General features: G+C 44.0%; 1 long non-coding RNA gene across 2 annotated transcripts in view; it reads left to right on the top strand.

The window, feature by feature from the left end:
• Positions 1–5,759: 5,759 nt before the first annotated feature.
• Positions 5,760–26,750, top strand: part of LOC140074636 (uncharacterized) — a 43,232-nt gene continuing 22,241 nt past the window's right edge. Inside the window, exon 1 of one of the 2 annotated variants that reach the window (XR_011849222.1) lies at positions 5,760–5,843. This is a non-coding gene — a long non-coding RNA (uncharacterized lncRNA). The remainder of the gene's footprint in view (positions 5,844–26,750) is intronic. The other variant, XR_011849223.1, reaches the window with a different exon arrangement.

Genomic DNA, 26,750 nt, shown 5'->3' on the forward strand with positions numbered 1-26,750 from the left:
ACGCCCCATTATTCTAACTGACAGCTCTGTGTCTCTTCAAATCCCTGCTCTGCCTTCTAGCACATAAAGATCGTCTGCTTATATTCAACTACAGACACGTAAAGCTCTATGTACAGATGGGAAATAGTGTGTAAATCATTTTACACGGTGCTGTGTTTCATTTATGACATGTGACCAATAATGTCATCGCAGGTCCTTTAGCCTTCTAATAATAGCAAACTGTTTCATTACATGAAATCACAGCAGCCTCCATGGAAGATGGAGAGGAGTAGAAGTCTTTGCTGTGACTTCATGTGGACAGATACATGCATGGGATAAAGTTTGCTACTATTAAGAGCCTGATGCCAGGTAATATAAGAGGTGATGTAAGCAAGCGAAAATGTTTAGCTAAAAGAAAGGTATCAGTCAATGAATAGAGCTCTATTGGAACCTGTCACTGGCTGTATATGAGCAAATGGAGTGACAGGTTCCCTTTAAGGTGAAAGGTGAAACCCGTAGATTGCTGCTATGTGTTTATCCAATGTTTGGATTATCAATAAAGCCTGAAACAATTCTGGAAAGGAACGCTGTGCTTGGACATTTCTTTGGTTATAAACACAGTTTCTTGCCTTGAGGATCCGAGCACCGTTTGATCCAGTCAGCATCAAGGTGCAAGTGAGCTGATCTTCCATGTTGTGTCTAAAAGATCAGAATAGAGTTACACAGCAACCCTCATTCTTTTGAGCTAATATTTTTAGATACTAGTCAGGGGCACTCATTTCCAAAATTGTACACAATCCCAAGTTAGGTTCAGTTCATACTTTTCCATTTCACTCTCCATTTTAGGAGAGTGTAACTGAAATTAAGAACGAGAGGTGAAAGGAGAGCCTCGGTTCACCTTACGTTCCCTATTGACATCAAACTAGGAAGGTTGCCTTTCATTTCAATTCTGTTATAATAACCAAAAAAAAACCACACAACGTTACACAACGTTTTTCTGTCATTTTATAATGGAAAAGGGAAAGGAAGCCGCCAAATGGAGACGTGAACTGAGCCTTAGCCACACATTGTAATGTCCGTGCCTGAATGTCCCTCTATCCGCAGTTGGCGGAATACATGGCGTATTTGTGTGTGAACTGTGGCTTAATTCTTGTGTTTGGATTAACTGAGCCACACCCTGCTCCTTGCATTTCTGTCCTGCCCAGCAAGGGTTACTAGCCTGATGGACAGTTCCTCCAGTGTGCTGCTGGAGGCGTGTCCGGGATCGGCTTTAAATACCTGCCCATTCCCATCATACCTTGCTGGTTATTTTGAGTCTGACCTGTGTATATCCCTCCTGTACCTGTATCCATCAGACTTGCTGGTTATTTTGAGTTTGACCTGTGTTTATCTTGCTTGATCTTGATTTTGAGTCTGACCTGTGTATATCCCTCCTGTACCTGTATCCATCAGACTTGCTGGTTGTTTTGAGTCTTGTCTTCCCTGTGTTTCTAGTTCAGTTTTACTTGTCTCTGTTTGTCTGCCTGTATCTGTACCTGTATCTGTACCTGACCTGTGTATATCTGCTTGACCTGATCTGTATATTACCCGTTTGATCTTGACCTGACCTATGTATATCCTATCTGTATCTGGATATCTGCCTGAATTCCTGTATATATCTGTCCCTGTCTCAGTCCTGTGTTTGTATTCTGTGCACCAGTGTGAACACTGGTCTATTCCTGTATTCCGGTTTCCTGTTCTGTCCTGCATCTGTATTCTGTGCACCAGTGTGAACACTGGTCTATTCCTGTATTCCGGTTTCCTGTTCTGTCCTGCGTCTGTATTCTGTGCACCAGTGTGAACACTGGTCTATTCCTGTATTCCGGTTTCCTGTTCTGTCCTGCGTCTGTATTCTGTGCACCAGTGTGAACACTGGTCTATTCCTGTATTCTGGTTTCCCGTTCTGGTTCTGTCCTGCGTCTGTATTCTGTGCACCAGTGTGAACACTGGTCTATTCCTGTATTCCGGTTTCCGGTTCTGTCCTGCGTCTGTATTCTGTGCACCAGTGTGAACACTGGTCTATTCCTGTATTCCGGTTTCCTGTTCTGTCCTGCGTCTGTATTCTGTGCACCAGTGTGAACACTGGTCTATTCCTGTATTCTGGTTTCCCGTTCTGGTTCTGTCCTGCGTCTGTATTCTGTGCACCAGTGTGAACACTGGTCTATTCCTGTATTCTGGTTTCCCGTTCTGGTTCTGTCCTGCGTCTGTATTCTGTGCACCAGTGTCAACACTGGTCTATTCCTGTATTCCGGTTTCCTGTTCAGTCCTGCGTTTGTATTCTGTGTACCAGTATGTTCACTGGTCTTTACCTGTATTTCCGTTACCTGTCCGCTCCACCATCCAGCAGCTGCCAGATGAAGTAAGTGTCCCCTGTCCTGTTGTAGGGTCACTCAGGGACCGTCAGTTAGGTTCCTGATAGTGGGTTCGCCCTTATCAGGGCGGTTTATCTGCTTTAGGCAGGGCCTTAGCCCGCAGGGACGTCGCAGGGTGAGTTCGCCATCGCTTACGTAGTCTGACAGCTAGCGCCAAGTCTGGTTGTGGTTGCGCGTTTGCTGGACGGGTGCTGACACACATTATAAATAAGTTCCAAGAAAGAAAATGCATCCATGATCATGCATGATTCTTGATGTGATACCGTCACCACGACTGTAGTGAAATAATCCAAGCCATTATAATTGTTTAGGAGTTAGATGTATAAAAATGAGAGGCTGACGAGGGATGGATAGCTTAGTATGAATAGTGATCGAACAATGTATACTGATCTGTAATTATAGTATATAGTATAACAAGCGATTGGAAGATTACAGTTATAGTTAGAGGAACGGAAGAGGAGACATGAGAAGAGACTGGACTCACTTAGTGTCAAGCGTTAAGGAGCCTCGGTGGTGAAGCTTGCAGTGGGACACCTTGAAAGTGCACCCATACCGAAAATCTTGAATGCTAGCATACCTCACATGAATATAATAATCTTTAATGAACATGTAAGAAGGTAACAATGCAGCAATTATACCACCTTTCAAATGCTTCCGCTTACCAAAATGCTGCAACAATCTCATTTAAAAGGACTTGTATTTGTCATCATCCTCCATCTACATTTCCTTTACTTTTTCATGACTTTTGATTTACTGTCACTTTAGAATTTTTGATTAAACACAAGCATAATTTATTTGGCTGATCAAGTATGGAAAATGTAACATTATCATGAAGAGTTACATGATAAAAAAATATGTAACTTGTCCTTTGTAATGTGGTGATTTATCAGGTTGGATTTCATGTAAAAGTCATGTTGTTAAAATCTGAGGTTGGGATTTCACATAGAGACTGAGTGAACATTAAAGGTTTTGAAATGGCACCAAGAACTGCAATTTCATAAACTAAAGTTTGTGGACATTATCAATGAATTACCTTTGGTAACCCCAACAATCCATGATGCACAGTTTTGAGTCACACCCTGGGTCATGATGGTTGTGAAATGTCCACAGCTATTCCAACAGCCGCTGTAAGATGCGATTTCATGTTGAAGGAGAGAATGGGCATGTTTATCAGGGCCTCTGCCCCACGTCACAAGCCTTGAAAAAATGGTAGCCAGTGGGGCATTAAGGGGGGGGAGGCAGCCGGCTGGGAATGGGCCAGCACGGGGCGTTACTGTCCCCAGGCCTACGCACATGTAAACATTTGCAGGTAGACTGAAGCCTCTTGATGTATCGGGCACGCAAAAGCAGTGTAGGGGCTATCATACGCGTGCGCACACATGATAAATATACCCCTATATGTTAAAACTTTATACCAATATTCATGTGTCGTGACGGTTCTGCTTCATCACAGAAGTCACCAAAACAAGAATGCTGAAAAAACCAATAATGAGAATAAGCAGCTTTCTTCAGCAGGGTGCAAAATGAAAGCACAACATAAGCTTGACCATTTCTTTAGGCAATAAGCTTTAACAAAAAACTGGTTCTTCTCACCATACTTTTTTTGGCAAGCTGCAGAAAAATGTGTTCGGCCTGTGGAAAGAGACCTGTATGCTGGACAGAACACATTGCACAGGATGGGAGTCCTTGGGGCACATGTATCATAGTTTGGTCTCTCTGAGAAGAATTTTAGAGACTTTTGGCGGCTCTTTTTTGCACCTTATGTATGATCCTGTCTTTTTACTTGTGATATATGTTCAGCTTTTCCTATCCTGGCAGGCGCAAATTTTGGCTTCTTTTTGAGACTTTTTGTTGCAAATGTCTCAAATCCACATGGACACAAGCCTTGTAAGAGGGTTATATATAGGAAAGGACACTTCTGTTAATTTGGGATTTAACATGTTGCATTTTTAATGCATTTTGAAACCTATTACAACAGCTGAGGAGAGTGGATTTTCCTAATTATATTACTGTTAACATTTGAATTTCCAACACGCATAGTAAACGCAATGTTAACACATGCGTTAACGTGGTGTTTATATTGCATTTTGTAAATGCAAATGTTAACAGTAATGAAATAAAGCAAATCCCCTATCCTCAGCTGTTGTAAATGGTTTCAAAATGCATTATAAACACAATTAAACTGCTACATGTTACCTCACCCTTAGAAGTAACCAATAAAAAAAAAAGCAAAAATTTAAAACTTTTGACAAAAGAGATTACTGTGCAAAATGTTAAACAGTTAAAGCATGTGAAATAATTCCAATTTACATGTTAAAATTGGGTCCATGAAAAAAGAAATTCTTTTGCACCTGCCCTGGACCAGGTGCAGAATTGCGCCAGAATTGGCGCAAAAATGGCAAAATGTTGCACGGAACATCTGGAAAACTAAGATACATAAGGCACACTGCAAAAAGTACAGACCAAGGCGTACTTGAAAAAGAACAGAGTAAAAAGTCGCAAAAACGGCAAAAGTCGCTAAAATTAGCCAATTTGGTTAGCTGAAACTATGATACATGTGCCCCCTTGCATCATACAGAAATATCTGTCTTCTGGCCAAATTGCAATGCTGTTCATTAAAGGGGAACCAGTCATCAGGAGCTCCTTTTTCTGGCTCCCCCATAGAGAATAGTGTGCACGTTGCCAAAGTGTTTTTATAATAAAACTGGCTTTTTCCGATAAAAAAGAAAAGTTAGATGAGAGTTTACCTTTCTCTGTGCATAGCAGTGTCTTGTGTCCCATGGGAGTGGGCAATGAGAAGCAGTTTCCTCCACACCCTCGGGAAACCGTTCTGTCATCTGTTTATTTAAAATTTTAAAAAAGCCCATATCCCTCCTAGTCGAAATAGGAGCATGACGGAGCGGTTCCCTGAGGTCAGGGGGAAACCACTCCTCACTGGCCATTCCCAAGGGACAACGGACACTGCTCTGCAGAGAGAAAGGTAAACTCTCATCTAATGTTTCATTTTTATCGGAAATAGCCAGTTTTATTATAAAAAACATTTGGCAATGTGTGTACTATACTCTATGGCAGTGGTGGCGAACCTATGGCACGCGTGCCACAGAGGACACGCAGAGCCCTCTCTGTGGGCACGCGCACTGATGCCTGAACCACTGCCGGAGGCTCACTGGAACTGACCCTGCTCAGCCGATCTTCATGCTGTGAAGGTGTCAGGTCTCTGTGGAGTTTCCTGTGTGCCAGCGCTGCTGTCTGATCACAGCTTACACATGCTTCAGCAGGCAGCAGCACGGAGCCGGCCACAGAGGTCAGAGGTTGCATGTGGGCGGAGTCACAGATGCTGGGCACTCACACAGCGTCTCCTGCCTCAGCCCCTGCTCTCCTCCCGCCTGTCAGCAGGGAGACCTGAAGATAAGAGAACGATGCAGCACAGGAGTCCAGGCTGATAGATGGTGGGTGAGTTCTGCTCATTCCAATTACATTTAGCTTCCTGTGTCACCCGACCCCACAAACAGCCCTGATGGTTATTCATTCACTGTACATAGGGCTGCAGGATCCCAATCCCTATCAGACACTCCTGTGTATAGAACAGCACTATTGTCCTTACACAGAGGGAAAAGCAGCAGTCCCATGTAAGTTACATGCATAGGACTGCTGCCTCACCCTCTCTCAGGCAGCCCTGTAAAAGGTATAAAAGCATTTTACCCTGCACTGTTTGTGTCACATTGAGAGAAATACAGCAGTCCTAAGTAAACTATGGAACATTAGGCTGCAGCAGTCCTGTGTAAAATACAGCACTGCATGGTGCAAAAGCCATTTGAGTAACAGACTGCTGCATCTTATTGCTCCTTACGTTACATAGGACTTCTGTAGCTAGACAGCTTTCATTCATTACATAGGACTGCTGCCTCTTTCTTAATGTAAAACAGTGATGTATAAGGTAGCAGTCCTATGCAAGGAAAGAAAGCAGACAGGCTGCAGCAGTCCTGTGTAATATATGCGATCTGGTATCCCAGCAGTCCTGTGTAATATATGTGATCTGGTATCCCAGCAGTCCTGTGTAATATATGCGATCTGATATCCCAGCAGTCCTGTGTAAACTTAATACTGCACTGTTAAACCCAGTGGCTCCCTATGTATGTAGTGATCTATTTTTATTATTAATTACTAACCTAGGACTGCTGCAGATTTTCTAGTTATCTATTTTGGCATTATTGGGCAGTATGCATTTTAAAACGCAATTCAATTTAGAAGCACTAGAGAGGAGTTACTACTGATCAGGAACTAGCCCCGAGTGTGAATTGTCTTATTGGCACTTTGCGATAAGTAGGTGCATTTTGCGTTTCAGTTTGGGCACTCGGTCTCTAAAAGGTTCGCCATCACTGCTCTATGGGGAGATGGGTGAGCCAGAAAAAGGGCTTTACCAAGGCCAGGCACCTCGGTGACATGAAAACCTGCAAAACCTCCCTTCCTCTCTCTTTCACTTTGATTCTTTTTATCTTTTGCTATGTACCTATTATTAATAAATAAGAAGTACACAATATGCAAGTATAAGACCATAAATTTTATTTCTCTCAAAATTAATATAATAGCAAAGCAATGGGAACAGATATTAAAAGCAGTGCATGTCATACACACTTATATCATTATATTTGGTATATTGCCACCAAAAGAGCATACTAAATGATAGGTATGGAACAAAAAGTAAGATAGGCCAAAGTGCAGTCAACAGGTAAAGCATGGCAAAATTCTATTAACAGAGACTTAGAGCATAGTTACCATACCAACTAAATAGGCACACACTGTGCAACCCAAAACGTGTTTCACTAGTAGCTTTCTCTCTTTCCTTCGTCCTGGTGGTAGATTTCCTTTAAATGCTACCGACATCTTTGCAGGCGGCAATCAGGGGGTTAACACTTGCAATTGGTGCTAACACCGACCCCGGTTGTTATCGATGAGTGTCTGATGTCTGTATGAAGAGGGCTCGCCCAGTGATATTCATACATCCTTAACAACTCCCTGATGGATATATCCGTCAGTGAGCGTTAAGTAGTTCTCAGCAAATATGTAATCAATTTTTTTCAATTAAATCTTTTGACCGTCACAAATAATCAGCTGGAAAACACTTTATTTTGATGTTTGGATACATGTTTGAGAAAGAATTTTCATACTGGAATATTTCCATATATTTTCTGCCAAACCTGCATAAATAATCAGTTTAGAAAACCAAACAAGTAGAAAAAATGAAAACTAAATAAATATCAGTTATAATCTTCAGTTTGCTCATCAGATTAAATGCTGTTGTAGTTACTAACAATAATTTAGGTTGTTAACTATTACCATTTTCTTAGCTCTTTACAACCATTTGATACAGTTCTTTTGTCTACAGTATGTAGCCTCAGGGGTGGGATTCACCTGGTCCTCTCCAGCTCGCACAAGGAAGTTGTTAAAATTCTAGTTTTGTGAGCTGGAGAGAAACCGGCTCACTCCAAGTGGGGAGCCGCAATGCATGTTTCTCTCTACTCTGTGATTCCCATCTCACAGGATACAGTAGGGCTATGAGATGGGAATCTGTCCGTCTGCACCTGGGCCTCACAGGCCATAGGCTTGAATAGACCTTTGACCTGTGATTCGTCAGACCCAGCTCAAGCAGATGCAATGACTTCATCATTGTCCAGGGTGAGAAGGAGAAAATGTGTCGCCTGAAAGAAGAGGTAAGTATTCTCTTTTAAGTATTAATGGCTACTGGGGTATTTTTACTGGCTACTGTGGGCCTTGATTGCTGGCTACTGAGGATATTACTACTGGGGGCATTACTGCTGGCTACTGGGGGGGGGGGCATTATTACTGGCTGGTGGGGAAATTAAGATGAAGAACAATCCATGGATCTGACCACTAAAGGATCACTCATTCCAATGGAATAGAGATAAATTACTTGACCCCATTCAATGTAAAGCAAATGGTGGAGAGGATCTTTATCTAATATATAAAGCTGAGTATATGTGTGTGTATGTATTAATGTATGTGCGCTAAAGGAATCTGTACTGTCGCATTTATAATTACCAAATTAAGCACAGTCGCTGACCTGTGGCCAGGTTTTGAGCCGAAATTTTTTTTTACCAAAAACCCATATTTACAAAACCCACTTTTTAGCGACCATATACATAAGCCATTGTGGCAGATTTACTTACCCGGTCCATTCGCTGTGGACGATTCGGGTCTTCCGGCGATTCACTAAGGTAGTTCCCACCATGTCCACCAGGTGTCGCTGCTGCACTGAATTCCGACGGAATGCACTGAAGTTCACCAAGCCAGACCGGGTGCAGGTAAGCACGTGTCAAGCGACACATTTTTTTTAAAATACGGCGGTTTCTCTGAATCCGACGGGTTTTCCGACGACCACGCCCCCAAACCGATCGCGTGCGCCAAAATCCCGGGGCAATTCAGGGAGAATCGGCACAAAACTGTAAAATTCGGGTAACGTGACGTAAAGACACGATTAGGCCCTTAGTAAATTAAGGTGAGCCTTGATTGGTTGCTGTTCTGCCACAGGTCATTAATATGAGCTCTGAGCTTTGATTGGTTACTATAGGCAATGATTAGAAGAACTTATGTGTGAGGTAAGATCGAGACAGACATAGGGGGAGATTTATCAGGAATGTCTGAGGTAAAACTGTTCCAAGCGGAGATCAGCTGTAATTTTATAAACAGCTGTGCTTTGAGACTGTAATGAGAGTGTTAGAGACAGACAGTTGTTGTAATGAGAGTGTCAGAGACAGACAGTCACCGGAATGAGAGTGTCAGAGAAAGACAGTTGCTGTAATGAGAGTGTCAGAGAAAGACAGTTGCTGTAATGAGAGTGTCAGAAACAGACATTCACTGGAATGAGAGTGTCAGAGACAGACAGTCACTGGAATGACAGTGTCAGAGAAAGCCAGTCACTGGAATGAGAATGTCAGAGAGTCACTGGAATGAGACTGCCCGGGACAGACAGTAGCTGGAGTGAGACTGCCAGAGACAGACACTCACTGGAATGAGAGTGTCAGAGACAGATAGTTGCGTGAATGAGAGTGTCAGAGACAGACAGTTGCGTGGATGAGAGTGTCAGAGACAGAAAGTCACTGTAATGAAAGTCTCAGAGAGAGACAGTCACTGTAATGAGACTGCCAGAGACAGACAGTTGCTGGAATGAGAGTTACAGAGACAGACAGTCGCTAGAATGTTTGCACTGTTTTCACTGTTTTTGATAAATGTGGTCTACTTTGGGACACTGTTAATATAATGTCTACTGTAGAGGCATTTATTATTTGTGATAAAAAAGGTGGATATTATGATGAAGTAAAGAACCTAAAATATTTGTGTTGTAAAATCTCCACAAATGAGTCATGGCCAGAAGAAGCTGACATGGTAGTCAGGATTTCTCTTTTCTCTTTGGATTTTTCTTCTTCTATTAAACACATCCTTTGTGTCACTGGATTCACAGTAAGTACTTGTATTACCCATGAGCTCCCAATACTGCTGCATGCTCTCTGTCCTATGATTCCACATCGATCAGGTGACAACCACATCTCATGGGATTCTCTGGATTGAGGAGTCGGCAGCCTCAATCCCGGTTAAGGGACCTGATGCCCATATCGTGAAAACGCTCGGAACTAAGGATATAAGGTAATTTCCAAAAGGTAAATGTAGTGCTACGATGTCTGTCATAAGCAGCAGAGGGTCAATATTTTCCATACGAGCAAAAAAGCCTGGATGAGTCACCTTGGTAATGTTGTGGAGATCCTTGGACCATATTCAGACTATTGCACTGCAGATATGTAAAAACCTGTACATTTACTTTATTAAAAAGAATTTTCAAGGCTAAGTACAGGCAAACATGGAAAGGACAATGCGCCAATAGGGACAAATTAAGCCATGCAGAGTAGTGAGTGTTTTCACCAGGTTCCCATTTCTACAAGAAATTTGTGTATAAAAAAAAAAACAACATTCCTATCTGAATCGATGAATAAGAGTATAAAGGGGTGATGTCAACATATATATTAATTCAATTAAGAATATTCAGATTAAATTCCACACTCATCCCATTAGTTTGAAGGGTGTTAAGCCGATGTATCCATTCAATTTCTCGTTTTTTCAGCATTTTCTGTCTATCTCAACCCCCCCCCCCACCTCAGGGAAGGGACATGGTCTATAATGCACCATTTTAGTTGCCAAATATTATGATCTGCCTCATGAAAATATTGGGGAACACGGAATTACGCGTATTGATTGATGATCTACAATTATATAGTCTTAATCTACATTCAGTGGTAGTTTCCCCGACAAAGATATTAGGACACAGGCAAGTTAGTACTTTTATAACAAAATCAGATCGGTTTCAATGATGTAGCAAAGTCCTATGTCACTCTTAACAAGTTTATCATGGAAATTCTTACCCCTCTTGTATGAAAACAGGGGAGTCTCTTAAAAATTAAGGGACATCCTTATGTAACCGGTTACGTATGGGCCAATGTTTCCATATAGAGTCCACTACTAATTTATGTGGTGGCTAACCCCTGCAAATTAACCTCATTGCCATTTAGTCTAGCCGTGTCTCCATTTTGGCCGCGTTGCTTACTATTCTACTAACCCTAATCATTTGGCTATAGGGTTGTCAGGCTAGAGGGTTGTGGATCCTCTGGACCATTGCAGACGATGACTCAAGCCACTACCTGGGACCGGAGTCTAAGTGGTACCCGGTTTTCACCAGAGCCCGCCAAAAAGCGGGTTAGACAAGTTGCGGCGTGGTACCACCAGGTCGTTCCTCAGACGTGACTTGTCTGCAGTGGCAGCCAAGGTTGAGGTACGGGAAGGGCAGTCAATCTTGAGGTCAGGCACAGGGTCAGGGCAGGTGGCAAAGATACAACATCAGAGTCCATCCGGGGTCAGAAACAGGAGGTCCAAGCAGAGGGGTACAGGAACACAGCACACAGGACAGCAGAACGGAGGAACACTGGTACACGGGAACACGGAGGAGCTCAGGTAACACAGGAACATGGAGGGACTCAGGAACGCAGGAGACACAGGAATGCAAGAGACACAGGAATGCATGAGACACAGGAACTCATGAGACACAGGAACGCAGGTGAATCACAGAAGAGCTTTCTCTCAGGCTGTGAGGCACAAAGTTCCGTCAGGGCTTGCAGGAAGACGCAGGCTTATGTAGAATTAGGCAATATGGCCAGCGCCAATTAATGGCGCGCTGGCCCTTTAAATCTGGAGAATCTACTGCACACGCGCCCTAGCAGTCGGGGACGTGCGCGCACAGCGATGGGGAGCGTGCCAGGACAGGTGAAACGCGCTGGCGGTGCACTGGCGGGGGCAGAGGAGCACGGGTGAGCCCGCGACCTGCGATATGGGTTGCGGGACCACCCATGAAAGTACCGCCCCCCCCCCTTCGGCCTCCCACTCCTCCTGGGCTAGACGAATCTCTGCAGAAGATCACGATCCATTATTTTATCCTCTGGCTCCCACGACCTCTCTTCTGGCCCGAACCTCTTCCAGTCAACCAAGAAGAACCGCTTCCCCCTTACTGTCTTCATGTCCAGGATCTCTTTTACCTCATAGGTGTTGGTGGAGTTTGCCACTGGAGTGGGAGGAGGAACTTGCCATGTGAAGCGATTCAGGATGACAGGTTTCAGCAGGGAGACGTGGAAAGAATTTGGGATGCGCATGGTAGGAGGAAGGCGGATTTTATACGCCACTGGATTAATGCGCTGTAACACCTCGAATGGTCCCAGAAAACATGGGCCCAGCTTGTAACTGGGATCTTCAAGTGAACATACTTGGATGACAGCCACACTTTGTCACCTGGATAGAATATGGGAGGAGACCTGCGTTACTTGTCAGCTTGAGTTTTGGTGCGGACGGACGCCAGAAGTAGAGACTTACGAGTCTGTTCCCAGATGGATTTAAGGTCTTCTACCAACTCTTCCACAGCAGGAACATCAGCAGACACGGAGAGAGGTAAGGGTGGTTGTGGATGTCTCCTATAGACAACGAAGAAAGGAGTGGCACCGGCAGACTCAGAGTCCAGGGAGTTGTAGGAGAACTCTGCCCATGGGAGCAGAGTAGACCAGTCGTCTTGTCGGGCAGAGACAAAATGGTGGATATAACAGCCTAGGATCTGATTAACCCTCTCGACTTGTCCATTGGACTGAGGGTGATACGCTGAAGGAAAGTCCAATTTCACCGGTAGTTGGCTGCACAGAGAATGCCAGAACCGGTAAAACAAACTGAACCCCACTGTCAGATACTATGTGCCGGGGGAGACCATGAACCCGGAAGAAGTGAGTGAAGAACAGGCTGGCAAGGCAAGGAGCAGATGGTAGGCCTGGCAGCGGGACAAAATGGGGGTCATTTACTAAGGACCCGAATCGCGTTTTTACGGCGGGTTACCCAAATATTTCCTATTTGCGCCGATTTTCCCTGAATTGCCCCGGGTTTTAGGCGCACGCGATTCGATTGTGGCGCATCGGCGCCGGCGTGCAAGCGACGGAAATCGGGGGGGGGCGTGGCCGAATGAAAACCCGACGGAATCGGAAAAACCGCCGCATTTTTTTAAAAAAAAAGTGTCGCTGACACGTGCTTACCTGCACCCAGCAACGGATCGTGAACTGCCTTAGTGAATCGCCGGAAGACCCTAATCCACCGCAGAGAACGCGCCGCTGGATCGCGAATGGACTAGATAAGTAAATCTGCCCCAATGAGTTATTTTGGAGAACCGATCAGTTGCCACCCAGATGACAGTATTCCCAGAGGAACAGGGAAGGTCTGTGACAAAGTCCATGGCCATGTGAATCCATGGGCAACTGGGTATCGGCAACAGCATCAGGAGACCAGCAGCTTTGAGGCGTGATGGCTTATTACGAGCACAGGAGGTGCAGGAACCCACAAAATCTCGTACGTCTTGGACCAGATCCGGGCCACCAATAGCAACGAGAAATGAGGGCTAAGGAGCGCTGTACCCCATGAGGCCCAGCCACACGAGAACAATGTCCCCAAGTCAAAATCTTCTTCCGAAGGGCAGGTCGGACATAAGTCTTGCCAGGTGGGAGCTGCCGGAGGTCTACTGGAGCAGCCACAACCAGCCGTTCCGGAGGGATGATATGCTGAGGAGCCGATTCTTCCCCAATAACATCAGAGGCACGTGAGAGGGCATCTGTCTTGATGTTCTTTTCAGCTGGATGAAAATGGATCAAAAAATTTAAACGTGAAAAGAAAAGGGACCAGCGGGCTTGTCTTGGATTGAGGCGTTGAGCAGTCTGGAGGTAAAGGAGATTCTTGTGTTCAGAATATACACTGATTGGGTGATGAGCTACTTCCAGAAGATAGCGCCACTCTTCCAAGGCAAGTTTAATAGCCAGGAGTTCCCGATCTCCTATGGAGTAATTCTACTCAGCCGCAGAGAAGGTTTTGGAAAAGAAACCGCAGGTAAGCGTTCGGCCTTTGGGCCCTCTCTGCGTGAGCACAGCTCCAGCACCTACCGAAAAGGCATCAACCTCAAGTTGGAATGGTTTCTCTAAATCTGGCCGTGTCAGTACAGGAGCAGAGGCGAAGGCAGACTTCTGTCTTGAGAATGCTTTCTCAGCCGCTGGTGGCCAGTGTCTGGGATCAGCGCCTTTTCTAGTTAGGGCCACAATGGGAGATACAAGGGAAAAGAAGTGAGGAATGAATTGAGGGGGAATAATTAGCAAAACCCAGGAATCTTTGTATGGCACAAAGTTCCACTGGGCGAGGCCACTGAAGTACCGCAGACAACTTGGTTGGATCCATCTGTAGGCCTTTATCGGAGATTATGTATCCTAGAAACGGAAGGCTCTTCTGATGGAACTGCCACTTTTCTAGTTTGGCATAGAGGTGATTGGCCCTTAGGCGCCTAAGAACTTGCCGCACATGCACTTGATGAAACTCCAGATCAGGAGAGAAGACCAAGATCTCATCTAAGTAGACAACAACACAGGAGTATAGCAGGTCTCTGAAGATGTCATTAACAAATTCCTGAAATACTGCAGGCGCATTACACAGTCCAAAAGGCATGACCAGGTACTAAAAGTGCCCGTCTCGGGTGTTAAAGGTGGTCTTCCACTCATCGCCCTCCCGGATGCGGAATAGATTATATGCCCCTCTAAGGTCCAATTTAGAGAAGACTTTAGCACCACGGAGGCGGTTAAAGAGTTCCGTGATCAAAGGCAATGGATACCGGTTCTTTGCTGTCACCTTATTGAGGCCCCTATAGTCAACGCAAGGGGCGAAGAGATCCATCTTTCTTGGCCACAAAGAAGAAGCTGGCACCGGCAGAAGACGTTGTGGACGAACTTGAGGCTGCTTGACGCAAGACTCTACAGCACGCTCTCTAAATCGCACGTCTATGCGGGTGGCCAGAGTGATTAGACCACTCAGAGTAGACGGCAGATCACGAGTGGCCAGAGTGTCTTTAACATGAGAGGAGAGTCCCTTTTTGAAAGTTGCGGACAGGGCCGCGTCGTTCCAGGAGAGCTCCGAAGCCAGGGTACGGAACTGCACGGCATACTCTCCCACAGATGAATTGCCCTGGCACATATTCAACAACGCTGTCTCAGCAGAGGAGTCCCGTGCAGGTTCTTCGAAGACTGACCGGAATTCTGCCAGAAATTCGGAGAGTGTAGCCGTGACCGGGTTGTCTCTGTACTAAAGCGGGGTAGCACAGGCCAGGGCTAAGGATAAATGCCACCTTGGACCACTCCGTGACGAATTGGGACGGCATGAGTTCTATGTGTAAAGAACACTGGGTGATAAACCCCCTGCAGAGCTTCGGATCCCCGTCATACTTGCTGGGCATAGAAAGATGTAGCCTGGGTTCAGTAGCAGGAAGGACAGACGGGGTAGCGGGATTTGCAGGAGCAGCTTCAGGGACCTGTTGCTGATGCTGGGTAGTTAGCAACTGTTGCAGTATGGCGGTGACTTGCTCCAGCTGTTCGCGCTGTGCGGCAATCTGCCGGGATTGGTGGATCACGATCGTGGCAAGATCGGGCCAACTGGGAGATGGTACCTCAGCGGGATCCATAGCTGGATCTTACTGTCAGGCCAGAGGGTTGTGGATCCTCTGGACCACTGCAGACGATGACTCAAGCCACTACTTGGGACCGGAGTCTAAGTGGTACCCGGTTTTCACCAATGCCCGCCGCAAAGCGGGTTAGACTAGCTGTGGCGTGGTACAACTAGGTCGTTCCTCAGGTGTGACTTGTGAATTAGGCAATATGGCCAGCGGCAATTAATGGGGCGCTGGGCTTTTAAATCTGGAGAAGCTGCCGCGCGCGCACCCTAGCAGTCGGGGACGCGTGTGCACAGCGAAGGGGAGCGAGCCGGGAGTCGGGACAAGTGAGGCGCGCTGGCGCCGCGCTGGCGGGGGCAGAGGAGCATGGGTCGCAGGACCACCCGTGACAAGTGGAGAGATTCTATAATTCTTCTTGGATGCACACTCAACAGAATCTCAAAAGATTGCTAATCTGTCACCCCTCACATATACCCACGTGTCCAAAAATTTTATCTCTGACTGAGAGTATGTCATTGTAAATTTAATGTTGGGATCAACTCCATTCAAAAAATTAAAAGAAGGTCACAAAGGACTCAATATCACCATTCCTTATTTGGTGATACTTATACTTTTATTTTTGAGTTGTAAAATAAATAGAAAATAAAGTCTAGACATTGACAAGGTTTGAAATATTTTTTTTTTCATTCGAAATAATAATTTTCTCTTTCAAACTTTGCTTTCATCAAAGAATGCCCTCTTTGCTGCAATTCCAGCATTGCCGACCTTTGGCATTCCAGCTGTTAATATGCTGAGGTAATCTGGAGAAATATCACCCCAAGCTTCCAGAAGCTCCTCCCGCAAGTTGGATTGGCTTGATGGGCACTTTTTGAGTACCATATGGTCAGGCTGCTCTCACAACAGCTCATTGGTGACTGGGCTGGCCAATCCATTACAGATAGAATCCCAGCCACCTGATTCTTCACTAAATAGTTCATGTATAATTTGGAAGGTGCTTTGTCCTGTTGTAGGATGAAATTGACTCCAATCAAACGCTGTCCACAGGGTATGGCATAGCATTGCAAAATGGAGTGATGGCCTTTCTTATTCAAAATCCCTTTGACCTTGTACAAATCTCTAACTTCACCAGCACCAAAGCAACCCAAGACCATCACATTACCTCCACTATGCTTGACAGATGGTGTCAGGCATCTTCTAGCATCTTTTCAGTTGTTCTGCGCCTCAGGAATGTTATTCTGTGTGATCCAAACACCTCAAACTTAGATTTGCCTGTCTATAATAGTTTCTCCAATCTTCCTCTGTCCAATGTATGTGTTCTTTTTTCCCATTTTAATCTTCTCCTTTTATTAGACAGTGTCAGATATAGCTTTTTCTTTGCCACTCTGCCTTGAAGGCCAGCATCCTGGAGTCACCTCTTCACTGTAAAGGTATACACTGGCGTTTGGTGGGTACTATTTAATGAAGCTGTCAGTTGAGGACCTTTGAGGCATTGGTTTCTAAAACTAGAGACTCTAATGTACTTGTCTTGTTGTGCAGCGGGGCCTCCCACGTTTCTTTCTACTCTGGTTTCCTCAGAATAGAGTAGTACACACAGTTGTAGGAAATCTTCAGTTTTTTCTTCTTGGCAATTTGTCGCATGTAATGGCTTTCATATCTAAGAACAAGAGTAGACTGTCGAGTTTCACATGAAAGTTCTTTTCTTCCAGCCTTTGTGAGAGTTTCATAAAACAAACAAATGTGATGCTCCAGATTCTCAACCTCAAAGGAGGGTCAGTTTTATAGCTTCTCTAATCACTTGAACAAGTGTTTTCAAAGGTTTTCTAAACATCCATTAGCCTTCTTACACAGTTAGCAAATGCAATGTACCATTAAGCCATTGGAGTGGTGGTTGTTGGAAATGAGCCTATATACACCTATATAGATATTGCTTTGAAAACCAAACATGCAGAGAGATAAGTCATTTACCACATTAACAACGTACAGACTGTATTTATGGTTCATTTAATGTTAGCTTCATTGAAAAAAATGTGCATTTCTTTCAAAAATAAGGAAATGTCAAAGTGGCCCAAACATTTGAGCGTTAGTTTATGCCTTAAAGGAAACCTACCACTTCTGAAGGTAGATATGAGATGCAAACACCGGGCACCAGCTCAGGGTGAGCTGGTGCCGGTGCTTAGTCTCGTTAGTGTTAAAACCGCGGTATCGCGGTTTTAACACTTTTTAAACTTTATAGTAGAAACTGCTTCGGCGCTGCGCGCGACCGTGCGCGCGCAACGCCTGCTGCATTTCCAATGTAGGCGCGCGCACGATCGTGCGCACGCAGCGCCGAAGCAGTTTCTGCTAGAAAGTTTAAAAAGTGTTAAAACCGCGATACCACGGTTTTAACACTAACGAGACTAAGCACCGGCACCAGCTCACCCTGAGCTGGTGCCCGGTGTTTGCATCTCATACCTACCTTCAGAAGTGGTAGGTTTCCTTTAAGAAAAGTGACTGCTTACTCCTTGTATAATAGGTAGCTGTGAGGATGAGAAACTGTTTTATGTTTAGAAGTGTCATCTATGGAGGGATAGTAACATGGGTCATAGAAGAAGAGCATGTTTTAGTAATGTATAATTGCTTTTCACAGGATATTTAGGGAATAGGGACTTGTTTGTACACTATTATATTTTCCATTGCAGGGCTGTGCATTCCTCTAACAAGTGATCCAGCACGAAGGGGGTTAGAGATGCTTCGGGGTTAAAGGCAATCTGCGTATTTTCCCATTTATATGCAAGTTTTACAAGAAACTTTTGATGTGCAAAACTTTATTTAGAACTTTTCTTTTGGCCCAAAAAATCATTTTCAAAGAAAAACATAAACTGAGTGAAAACAATATTTTATCAACACTAAAAAGCATACAGAGAATATTCCTAATCACAGTGACCTGGGTATGATCAGTACTTGGACATGACATCATTATATGAATTACTAGATATCATTTTAATATTTGTTCTTACTACTATTTGTTTATTCACATTTTCCTCTAAAACATACAGGATAAGGCCTGTTAATGCGGTAGCAAAAACATATAATTTCCCCAGGCAACCAGAAGTCGTTTTAGACCTTCAGTGAAAGCATAGGGCTGTCCTTCAGGCTGAGATTTTGTGGAACAGAATCCTAGCAGGAGAATCGTAATGACTTTGGGCCTGGAGGGTAAATTACAGGATTGGGCCTTTTTACTAAACCTCAACACCAATGAGCTGCGGACAGAAGTTTTTTCATCTGTAGTTCACATGTTTCAGTTTCATAAAGGGCTATCCAACTAGATTAAGGACATTTTTGGCTGTTACCCTTTTCCTGACCCCCTACAAGCAGATTTGAGATTAGCTATCTAACTTGATTGGGACTGACGGAATCCTGGGGTTGTTCTTGTCGTTTGGCCAAACCTATACAATTAGAAGCTCCAGCTTCCTCTTATGAGGTTCACTGGGGAGGCTGATCCCAGGGAAGGCCCTTTGGGCAATCAGGGATTTTTTTGAAGGGAACTTTTCACCAACCATACCCCCAAAAACAACAAACCACTCACTGTATATGTCTTCCATTTGAGGTTTTATATAGTAATTTGATGCCACCATTCTAACAAAAAGTACTTTTATTCACTCCATAAATAAAGTCAAGGAGGTTGGGGACCTCTGGAATACATTCAAAGTACCCCAACTCGTCTTGTCCCCTCCTACTTCTAACCCAGATTCCTTCACTGTGACATCATCATCTTTTGGTGCCAAGAACTCACACATATGCAGTGCGCCTGTGGCCTTCACACATGCGCCAAGCTAGTGGACCTCTAGCTAGTGGACCGTGGATGTGCACATTGTGGATGAGTACCGCCAACTAGATTATGAGTGCTCTCACTATGTAGTGAGCCTGTGAGGCCAAGAAAAGAAAAAGAGGATGACGCCAAGATAAGCTAGGTAAGGAGTGTAAGGGGACGAGAGGTCAAATTACTATAAAAAGCCATGAACGGAACACATAAACAGTGGGCTATAAGGTACCTGTGAGGTTTATGGGTGGTATGGCTGGTGACAGGTTCCCCTTAAAAGGGTATTTCTACATGTACTAGTGTCCTTTAAAAACAGGTTCACCAGTGGTCAGCTGCTAATTAGCCTCTATCATCCCAGATTTGCTTGAAAAGATAGTTTGGCTGTCATGGGTACTCCCGCGATCCATGTCGCGGATTGCCGGGGGGAACCCATGCCCCTCTCTGTGTCACTGGCCCCGCTGGCGCTGCCCAAGACTAACCTCTCCATGCTCCTGCTCCCGTCCGGACTAGGCCCCACGTGCGTCACCGCTCCCTAAGGTCTCTAAGGACCAGTGCACAGGTGATTGGCGCTGGCCACTTCCGGGTCTGCATTTAATCCGGTGGCTCCCATCATTCCCTGCCCGATCTTAAAGCCATTCCTGTGAAGAGAAAGCCCTAAAGCGTTCCTGTGTCTCCGGTGTGTTCCTCTGTTTCGTTCCTAAGTATCCTGCATTCCTGTTCCTGCTCCTGTGTTCCTGTGATCCTGCGTTCCTGTTCCGTGTGCCAGCTTGTGTGTTCTTGTGGTGAGTCTTAGTGTTCCTTCCAGCGCTATTCTACCGCTGTCACCCCGGGCTCGGACTGTCTCCTGCATTGCTACCTTGGCTGCCACAGCGGGCTAGTCTCATCTGTGAAACAACCTGGTGATACCCCTCCGCAGCAAGACCATTCCGCTTTGCAGCAGGCTCTGGTGAAGACCAGGTTCCATTTAAACTCCGGTCCCAGGTGTCAGCTAGTACCATCTCCCGTAGTGGTCCAGGGGGTCCACAGACTGAATCCTGACTCTAGTTCGTTTTCAAAAAGTTTGTAAATGATCTACTGATCTACTAAGAGATTGCATTGGCCATTTTGCTGTTGAATACTAATTTGACATTTTGATTTTCTCTGTAGATAAGGCTTCTCATGAACAACACAATTAGACATATACTGTAAAGAAATTTGGTTATTTGCTGAGCATAAGAAATAGGCATTTTGGCTCAAGTAAATCCATTTTCTTGGCTACATTCTGTCTCCAAATAAACTTTGTTTGGACCCTGAAAAAAGAATCAGGGCCTCTGAGGCCTACTTCCCTGAAGGCTCTCCCATGTTTCCTTTTCCATTATGGGAAATTCATTAGGAACATCTCAGTTTTAGGAAGAACCTTAACCAGCCTGCAAAAAAAAGTGGGTTGATTTTGAAAGCTGGAGTCAGGTTGCAATCCAGGCAATTGAGGTACTCATATAATTTTTCATGGACCCATTTCTGAGACAATGGGGGTCATTTACTAAGGGCCTGATTCGCTTTTTCCCGACGTGTTACCCAAATATTTCGGATTTGCGCCGATTTTCCCTGTATTGCCCCGGGATTTTGGCGCACGCGATCGGAACAAAAAAAGTGTCGCTTGGGACGCGCTTACCTTCACTTAGTCCAGCTCGGTGAATTCCAGTGCGGAACGATGCTTTTCAGCGCAGCAGTGCCACCTGGTGGACGGCGGAGGAACTACCTTAGTGAATCCCGGACGGACCCGAATCCACCGCAGAGAACGCGCCGCTGGATCGCGAATGGACCGGGTAAGTAAATCTGCCCCAATGAGATCAATGGAGGACATTTATTGTCAAAGTGGAAGCTTTGGAGTCCTGGGTGGGTGCACTTTTTTTCCCAAAGCTTTTTCACACTAACCAATTTATGATCTTGTCCCTTTTTTCTCTCGAAAGTTCTCTGATGTTGAAAGGAATTACACTGAAAGAAACAGAGAACTTTGGGCTAGTTAGTGGACTTTTCAAGATTATGTCACTTTCTGGAAGGTTCTCACCGTCAAGTTGTTGTTATTGCTAATCATAAAAATATCAAAACAGTTGAATCTCCGGCAACTACATATTTTCTAGTCAGTGGGAGTATTTTAGCATGCAATAACAACAGTAAGTAATAATTACAAATTTCTTGGAATCCATATTGATTCTAAATAAAGCAAGGAAGAGGGCCTGCCTATGAGTTATAAACAGTAAAATAGCTGAGAACATTTAATGCTTTAATTTAATAAAATTTGGCAAAATTGACAAAATAACCAGGAAATAAAAAATGGGCAATGTGTCGGACTAAAGTCATTTAACTAATAACCAAGGGTACACCAGCCATAAGGTGAGTTGAGCCATAGGCAGCACCACTTGCATTAAAAGGGGGGTAGTATCAGGGGCCCAGTTATTTTCTACAGAGCAGGATCAGCCACTTAAAGGGAACCTGTCAGCAGAAATAGACCTAATAAACCACTCCCAGTATTGTTTTAACACCATGTTTCTTCCATGGCCCAGCATGGTGATATCATCCAGAAAATCTACATTTTTGAGATGTGGATTGGTTGTGTAAAGTCAAGGAGGAGGAGAGTTCAGCATTGAAGTCGAGCTCTCCTTGCCTAAGAATTCCCACTTCACTGTAACGAAAGGTCCTGTGTCCAAAGACATCAGTAACTGGCTTTCCAGAAGTCCTCTGCAGGGTGTAAATTACAGTGAAGGGGATAGACAGGGTAAGCTTGACTTCAGTGCTATACTCTCTTCCTCCATGACTTTATACAACCAATTTACATCTCACTTCAAAGTTTATTTTCCAGATGATGCCATCATGCTGAGCCATGGAAGAAGCATGCTAATATTTTACAACTGGATGTGGCAGAGGGGCACCATTTATAGCTCTCCTCAGGAAGCAAAGAGTTTAGGTTCACCCCTGCTAAGTTCACAACAGCAAGGGACTAGCCATATAAAACTTAACTTTTACTGATATAGTTAAAAATCACTTACTGAACTTGTATACACACATTGGGGCACATTTACTTACCCGTCCGAGTCGTGATACCTGAGGTGCGTTCCCTGACGATTATGCACTATGCTGTGATCCACGTAGACCCTGCACCCGATATCCTGAATGTGTCTCTCACCGCTCAGGTACGCCAGAGTTCACCTTCTTCTTCCGACACAATCCCCGGCGTGATCCCTGAAAAGTTGTGAAACCCGACAAAAATGCGGCCGCAGGATCCTTAGTAAATAAGCCCCAATATGTGTAGACAAAAACACAATTTAAAATGGAGCAGTCTTACCAGGTCAGATGTCGGGCTTCAGGATATGTATCCCTGTAGGAGATCTCCAAGGGGGATTCTAGATATACTCGCCCTTAACATACACATACGCGCGTTTCATCACCAGTTGGGGTGAATCATCAGGGGACTGGTTAGGACTGAAAACTCCAAAGGGCAAGAAGATACCTGGGGAAACCTTGGAACCCTGGACTATGGTTACACACAGGCCTTCCGTGGTTATTTCCCCAAAGTTAAATAGATACTCATTTCCTGAGTGATATACCTAGCTAGTGAGCGCCATTGTGTTGAAGAGATCCACCTTATATATAATTAGCCCCACCTACATGTCTGCCATGGGAATGGTTTTTCATTTTTGGCGGTGAGAGCCATGCTCTCTACATCCCATCCGGACCGGAAGTGTCTGCTCTCCATCTCTGGAGTGCACTCAGACACGCACCATCCACAGAGAATCGCACATCGGTGTGAGAAAACGCCGCAGTGGAAATGGTCATGATTCACATCTGGAGTGCATGACTGTGGCGCCTGCGCACCAGAAGACTATACGGTCCAACGGTGGAGCGCATGAATCCGGCGTATCTACGCATGCCCGCCAGGGGAGCTTGTGCTCCACCCCGGAACGCGTGACGACAGCGCCTCAGTAGCCTTGTTGGCACTTTACTCTGAAGCCCTATAAACCAATGCTCTTGTGTGAGGTACAATATCAGAGTGCTTCGAGACAATGGTACATCCGTATTTTTCTATTATATACAAGAAAAATTGTGATCTCAGAACATTAGTTTTTGCTCCATATGGTATAGAGAAAAAAAAATAGTTTTATATTACAGTTTTCACTATTTATAAAGAGTTCTTTTCTCCTCAAAATTCTGAAGTGACTTTTATAAATTGAATTGTGCCTCTTTTCCGAAATACTGTAACATAGGAGCCCTACAGTTCGAAAAAGTACATATATTCGGGGATATCAGTTCTCTATACCCATTCCTTAATTGTCCCTGTGGATATCGGTTTATCATTTCTTCATTATTACATAATCGACCTTACAAGATTGTACAAGTTATTTGGCTGGGAGTGCTCAAATGGATATCATCTCTCCTAGAAATATCAAAATAGTAAATTGTTCATTAAGTCCGTTGGGGCTCATTGTCTGTAGTTCGAAAATCCAATGAGACTCCTTTTGTAAAGTCATTTGTTCCCAGTCAACCCTCTTTGTGACTGTTCGACTATATCGATGCCCATAAAGAATATGGCCGATATGTCAACTACATGTTTCTGATTTATGTGTCTCGCTACTGATGTGTCGTTGTTTTTGTCAATGTCCAATATGTGTTCCCCTATACACCTCTTCAATTCCCTATTTTTCTTCCCTATGTATTCGATCCCACATTTACATATCATTTTGTAGATGACACCACTCGTCTTGCAACTAATGAAATGCTTGACCTCGTAGCTACATCCCGTATTGGTGGAGACAAAGGTCTTGCTAATCTCCATGTAAGGACAAGCAATACACCCACTGCATTTGAAATTACCAATAGGGGTTATTTTATTAAGCCGCGTGGTGTTTCGTGGGGCTACATAGTGACTTTCAGTGATCTACCCTTCCTAAAGGTGATTTGTGGGGCCTCTCCTAATCGTCTTATATCTCTGGGTCCATCAACAGGATCCCCCAGTGTTTTTGTATTATTTTGGAAGCCTCTTTTGCCCCATTATCAAAAGTTGTAATCAGTCTAATCATCTTAGTATCTGTTGGGGCCCCATCCTTGTTCTGTAACAGCTCACTGTGATCCTTCTCTATTGCCGATCTGTATGCTTGTCTAAGAACATAATCTAGATATCTTTCCCTGAATCTTATCCTGAGATCCTTAGCCTGGGCCCTAAATTCCTAAATATTTTTAAGATATAAGAGTAATATTTTTTACTATCATTAAAACTGATATTGAAATTTGAGAATCTTCTTTAATGGGCAAACCCCTGTAAGTGAATAATATTGGAGTTGTGTAAATGACAAATGCATTTCAATAACACTATCAGCCAATGAGAAGGCACACAACACTCCGAAAAACGTTTTACAAGATCTAATCGGTAGACCATTCTCATCTCACATTGTTACCTCCATCTAACAGAAGGTACCAATCATAAAGACCTTTGACTTTCTGCCAAAAGGCATCTAAAACACAGCAACCGTGGATGTATGCAAGTATTTTACTCACAGTATTATCTCCACAATCCACCATACCTTCATCCTCCGGCAAACTTGAAATTATCATGCGTAACTACTCAGCCAAGTTATATGTTTCATTTCTGTTTTCTACCTGCAAGGGCCCTGCAGCTTAATTATTACTAAGTGAAGGGATTTATTTGAGGGTTCAATGCTTTTTTTCATTTTTATTGATTTGAATACATTTTAATGTGCCTATTAGTGCAGAGTATTCACACTTTTTTATTAAAATATTTAATTATTGCATGAAAATGATGCAAAAGAAACCAATAGCATTTAATAAACTTCAAAAAGTTAATACATTTAAAAAAAATATTTCATGTGGTATAATACATACAACTTAACTTTTGCTCCACAGGATAAAGGCATATAATGAATTATATGGTTGCCCATGTGACTTAGTACAACAAACTATTTTTGCTAACTATGTTCATACGTCTTGTTGATCTTTGGTCATCTTAACCTAAATGATTTTAGGAAATGGTGAACAGTTTTTCCTCCTAGGAAACTCTATATTTGTTTAGTCCTATCAAAGGCCATCTTATATAAACACTAAACACGTTGGTCTCATTGGTCAAACACAAGCTCCGTTGACTTTCTGCCGTGTTCTTTAAGACCTTGGCTAGACACCTCCATTCTTGAAAACTTCCCTCTATCTCAAAAAGGTTGCATGTAAACTGCTCTCTTATATACAGCTGATGGATTTAGCTGGAATGATGTCTGAATAAATGACTTCTGATCTTGAGCTGAGTCTGTTGAAGGCTTCTTTGTATTAGTGCTATGAATCACACAGTATGTGCAGGCAGCTTTTCTGCGACACCAGGGGAGGATTGCCATGTGGCAGTGGATCGCATTCAATAACTTGAGGTTAGCTGTCATAAACACTTAATTTGACATAAGGCACAACTTTCTAAACACGTCTATTTTTTTCTACGTGTTGAGGTCAGTTTGAATATTACCAACTTCATATTCTTACATGTTAAAGGATGGCAAAACACAGAGAGGTTGCATCTTATTTTTAACAGATCATGATCACATTTCATGGTCAAAAAGTAGCAAAGGTAAATAAAAGTACATTTAAGGTTCAAGCAATTTACAGTTTTTATAGTAACAATATCCGTTATTCCCAAATTTACAAGGAAAGAATGGAACCTGTTCAGTGTATGTACACTGTATTTATAGGTGATATTACCCTGTTAATGTAGGTTACCCTAACTTAGAAACTCAAGCAACTTAAAGAGGTCGTTCCAAATATTTAAGTTATTGTTTATCCACAGGATGATTGGTGAGGGTCTGACTACCCCGACCCCCGCAGATCATTGAAAAACGACCCCCAGCTCGCCAGAGAACACGTTCTGACTAATGGATGGAGCAGAACCACTTTCTGACTAATGGATGGAGCAGTAGGACAAGCATGTGCGCTACCTCTCCATTCACTATTTATGGGAGGGGTCAGAGGTTGCTGATAGTAGTACTTATGTATTTCCGTCATTCCCATACAGTGGATTTAGTGAATGGAGCTCCAGGCACATGCTTATCCATTGTTGAGAATGAGATCCCCCTTCTCTGAAGAACTGGTGGTCATGTTCTTGTGATCGTGGGGGTCTCATGAGTCGGATCCTCATTGATTAGCTAGTTATTCCCTGTCCTGTGGATAGGGGATAGCTTAGATATTTGGACAGCCAGGGACATTGCTAGGGTCAAGGTGGGGCACAAGAGGAGCATATGTACTGCATATCCACTAGTGTCCACTCCTGACAATTACTGATCCCCACAGTATATGGCCCCATACTTTGTATTACACCCCCCTCATTGTTCCACCCACCCATTAATGTTCCCTAAATGCTGCCTAACAAGTAATAATGCAATCCACACTTAATACCTGTGGCCCCCACTAATTCCCCCTCAATGCGAGCCATACACAAAATAATGCCTTTCCTTTTCATGCCCAGCTA

The sequence above is a fragment of the Engystomops pustulosus genome, chromosome 8 (genome assembly GCF_040894005.1).
Source record: "Engystomops pustulosus chromosome 8, aEngPut4.maternal, whole genome shotgun sequence".
Classification (NCBI taxonomy): Eukaryota; Metazoa; Chordata; class Amphibia; order Anura; family Leptodactylidae; genus Engystomops; species Engystomops pustulosus.